General features: G+C 35.0%; 1 pseudogene; it reads right to left on the reverse strand.

Moving 5' to 3' along the window:
- Positions 1–3524: 3524 nt before the first annotated feature.
- LOC123249997 lies at positions 3525–4577 on the reverse strand (annotated as a pseudogene).
- Positions 4578–4946: the final 369 nt, after the last annotated feature.

A 4946-nucleotide genomic window follows, 5' to 3' on the forward strand; every position in this document is an offset into this window, starting at 1 on the left:
AGTTGGTACAGCTTCTGCCTGATGAAGCCAAGTAGCTGATGTTTCTTCATAGATGTCTTGTTGAAGTTGTTGTTGATATTAATTGATGGATGATATTCAATAATTTGCAGAGTGCAGGCTATGACAGGTATAGACCTAAGTTGCTAGACCCAGCAGTGTGGATCAGGCTAAGGCAAAATCTGGTGAAATTTCTGGGGTTCAAATGGAGAGCTACCTCTGTTTCCACCCTTACCACTCACCACTCAGGGCTGTTAGTTTGCCTGGGGGTCTCCTCCTTTTTATAGGTCTGGTCCAACAGGCTTCCAACTGTCTCATGCCTCCTTTAGGGGTTCTAAACTCTGAACCCCATCTTCCTACAGTTTGTAGGAAGTTGTAGGAGTTGTAGAAGAGAGCTATTTGCAAAAGCTAGCTACAGATCACACAAGTTTTCTAATCAATGCAGTAATAGGTTGCCCTATTTAATAATCCAGAGATAAGTTTGATCATCATTATAAAGCACAGAATAAAAGTATTAAGTGTATACCCATTAAAGTTATTTTCCAGTTATGGAAGAAATACCATTTTCTGAACATAAATAGCCCAATAGCTGAAAAATAAAAATCACTTACAACTCCATACTTCTATTTCTTCGTCATCTTCATCTTGGACATAAATATATTTAAGCCTGGTTTTATTACATAAGAAATGTCATATAAATAGGTTAGATAACATCTCTAAAATGCATTTAACTATTTGGTGATATGTAATGATGATAACAATCATCATTATCCTCATTTGACCAGACCTGAAATTTCATCCATGAAGGGAATTCTGGTGAGGAAATACCTATATCAGTACATATTGGCATCTTCCTTTATCTTATAATTTTAGAGAGTTTTCCAGAATACTGAGAAAAGTAATTTTCCCAGAGCAATACAGCCATTGTATATTACAGATGAGCATTCTTTAATCTGATAACTTCTTTCAATGTACCATGATACTATCTCTCAGTGATAATATAATCATCCTGAATAAATGAAATTCATTAATTATATGAAGTCTGCTTATGATTAACATAACACGATCAGTGAAATAATATACAATTTAAAATTTTTGGTGATGTATCAAGAAAAATCTACCATTAATCTTAGTATATGAGTATCTTAATGAGAAGCTCAATCAAGTATTTTTTTCCCAAAAAAGTGTATCCAGGAAAAAATGAAAAAAAAAAAACCAGAAACAAAGCATAAGCATATTTTTCATTCATGATAGTATAATACTAAAAATAATAGCTAGCCTTTCTTTTAGAGAATCCAGAGACTTTCATAGATAAATATTCCAGCTTTTAATCATGTTATTTTCATCAAATTCCAACTTTCTCAAATGATTTATACTTAGAAATTATTTTTCTGGAAAATTCACTTTCTGAAGAATAAAAAAAAGCTTAGGCCTATCAGTACAGACAACAGTATGGTCTTATTGAATAAAAGGTAAAACATCGCTCTATGTTAAGTGTGATCTGACTATTTTTTTAAAAGAGCTTCTATATGATATTAAATCATTAATGGTTTTGTTTTGTTCCTAGATTCATAGCCAATAGAGACAGAGAAATATGGTCAACTTCATCAACCTTAAGAAACATTGACAAGTTTAAAGAAAAGTCTAAATGAATAAAATATTCTATAATAAAACAAATAGGCCATTGTAACAATATAAAATTAGTACTGAGTTTAACTAAGACAATGTTGATTTTTCATGGTCAAACATGGAAACTTTCTAAATCTTATTCTTGTTCATTAGAAAAGTCATGTTTTAGGAATAGAAATAAAAAATCATTCTAGAGAAATTGTGAATGAAGGTACTGAGAAATTATAACTTGAAAAAGTGAAAATAAGTGAAAAAAAAATCATTGCCTCTTAAAAGGCAATCAATTATTTCCCTCTCACCACTCCCCCTTTACTTCAGGAAAACAAAGTATATTGAAATATTTAATATTATAGAAATACGAACTTACAATTTTTAACCAGTTCATTTGAAATCTGTGTTTGGGATTTTGAAAATTATACTGACTTATGGGGGAGTCTAATATAAGCTTTTAAAAGAATAAGTATAATTGAATCTGTGCAAGAACACCAATCAGGTTATACCACTAGGGAATAACTCAATATGAAGCAAGTTGGTCATAGCATGACCAACCAATACATAGGATTCAAGTGCCATAGTACCTGGGCTTTAAAAACAGAAGAGTATACAAGGTAAAGTAGGACTTACAAATAATTTAAAGCCACAACACACTGATAGTCTGTTCGCAAATTGATCACATAGCATTCCAAAGCTTTTCTTGACTCATCCTCTGGAATTCTATTTTAATTTTCTTTTTTTTATACGACTGATAATTTAATAAAGAAATACAGGCACTGGTTCCATGCATTTTGTTAATAAGCTATGGCATAATTTTAGCAGTCATATTAGCCTTAAGATAAAAAAAAAGAAATTTTCATACATTTTACCAGTATTACTCTACCTAGTCTTTTATATTTTTTAATTACATTTCATCTAGCACAGCTAGGAAAAAAGAAATGCTACCTCACGAAGATCCATAGATCCATATAGAAAAAAATCATAATACTTATTTTTCAGTCCACCAATTATGAAAAGATTTTTGTTGAAATTTGTCCAGCAAATTTTTATTTTCCTTGATATCAATAAATTTTTTGGATATTGATCAGAAAAAAAATATGCTTCTAAATAAGTGACTATGGCTATATAGGGATTCTGTCATGATAATGATTTTTTAAAAATTCTTTTTAAAGCTGCATAAAGTATGAAGTCAAAGATCACATTGTGTAAGCTTCCTTTCCTGGAAAGGTAACTATTCTGTTAATATCTTATCATCTACCTCCCAAATTAGCATTTTAAAATTTGGGTCAAAACACTAATCAGTTAAATAAGGAAAAATATGACAATTGTCTTTCACCATCTTGTATTCCTGTGGATTAAATATTTAAAACAAGAAGTTTTAGTAGTTATTGTTTTTTGGGTTGTTTTTTTTTTAAATCCTTACCTTCTATCTTAGTATCAATTCTAGAACAGAAGAGTGGCAAGGGCTAATCAATGACAGTTAATTGACTTGCCTAGGATCACACAACCAGGAGGCCAGTTTTGAACACAGGTCCTCTCAACTCCAGGGCTGGCACTCTATATACTGTGCTGCCTAGATTCCCCTTAGTCGTTGTTTAATGTAAAAATGAATTGAGATGATCTTAACTGAAATTTGAAAAGGTATGAAATGTACTTACATTTCAAACAAAAATCTTCACAAAACAGAAATCTGTAACATGCAGAAGGCACTCTATGGCAGTTAAACGATAAATATACATATGTAACTATTTGTCAGAGTATTTTGGCAACTTCTGAAGAATTCTTTGAAAGGTCACTTGTTTGTAGCAATTGTTTAAAACATTGATCAAAGCTTATAAATTCCTTGTAAAGTCCTGATGCCTTATTTCCCCCTGCCCCCAGGTCAAAACACTGTAAAATGATGTTCACTTAAAGAGCTGACCAGGATGAACAGAGGAATCTGTGTAGTAGGCAGCATCTGGATCTTGCTTTTTGCTATTTGTTAACTCCATCTCTGTGGCTGCAGTAGTATCCACAGTTTCTCCCGTTACTTCTTCTTTTGTTTCAGACCCCTCACTTACTTTCTCACTGTGCATCTCAATTTCCACCCTTTCTCCTGTCTCACCTTCCATTGCTTCGTCCTCTTCATTCATGTGAGTTTCCCTGTCTACTTCCATTAGTGGCTTCATGTTTTCCTCTGTCCCTTCAGCTATTTTAGGTTTATTTCCATCAACTGTTTCTAGCTGCTAAGTCTTCTCCACTCTATCCTTTCCAGTAGGTTCAAGAGGCTGGTCCCTCTCCGGTACTTCTGGAAATTTCATTATCTTCAATTGTTGCCAGAAGAGTGTGTTTTTCACCTGTTACCAGAGCCTTCTTTTCCATTGTTCCTGCAGGTTCAGTCTCTCCAGCTGTACCCCCATGCTCAGTCTTTTCCATCATTCCTGAAGGTTTGGTTTCTCCAGATGTTTCTTCCTGGTCAGTCTTTTCTATCATTCCTGAAGCTTTGGTCTTTCCAGCTATTTCCTCATGTTCAGGTTCTTTCAGTTGTCCCTTTTCATCTATTCCTGGAGGTTCATTGTTTCCAGCAGATGTAGGTGGCACAGACTCTTCAGGTGCCTGTGGATATTTAGCTCTATCTGTTGATCTCAGATATTCCGTTTGATCTCTTTCTCTGAAGCCAGGAGACCCTGCCTCCCCAGCATTTCCTTTTTCACAGGTAAAATTAGCACCATCAATTGCTGGTATGACAGCCATGGTCCCTTTTGCTCCAAGGTTATTGGTCGGCCTTGTTTTGTCATGAGCATCAACTCTTGCTTTTACTGCACACTGCTTTTTCTTGTCAAGGAAAATTTCATTTTTGTATAGGACTGAAGTGTTTCCATCTGAAGAGCTTTGCTTCAGTCAGTTGGTGAACTAGTCTTGGTCATCGGCCTGCTGCTCTCCTGAGACTGGGTCTGGGTGCTGCTGGAACACCCCATTGCTGTGGCAGCTGTTGTCAGTGCCAGCTGCTGGGACTCAGGAGAAGGAGAAGAACTCCCTGGGGAGTTCCCACCTCCAGCCCTTCTCCTGGGCATGTGAACACCACCAAGCTCTGGCTCAGACTCTATTTTGATTTTCTAATGCTAACTCTGAGAGAATTAATCTAATGAAAAATGAAATTCTTGGTAAGAATCTATTAATCCAAGTTTCTATGACTCCCTTCACTCTTCTTTCTGACTTCCCTTCTCCTCCCTGGACACTCATTTCCTGTCTTCTCTTTTTAGAATGGAAACCCCTTGACTGCAGAGACTCTCTTGTTTGTTTTCTTTACTCCAGAATTTACACAACTCCAGGCACATAAGTATTCA

Source organism: Gracilinanus agilis, chromosome 5, assembly GCF_016433145.1.
Source record: "Gracilinanus agilis isolate LMUSP501 chromosome 5, AgileGrace, whole genome shotgun sequence".
In the NCBI taxonomy this organism is placed as follows: domain Eukaryota; kingdom Metazoa; phylum Chordata; class Mammalia; order Didelphimorphia; family Didelphidae; genus Gracilinanus; species Gracilinanus agilis.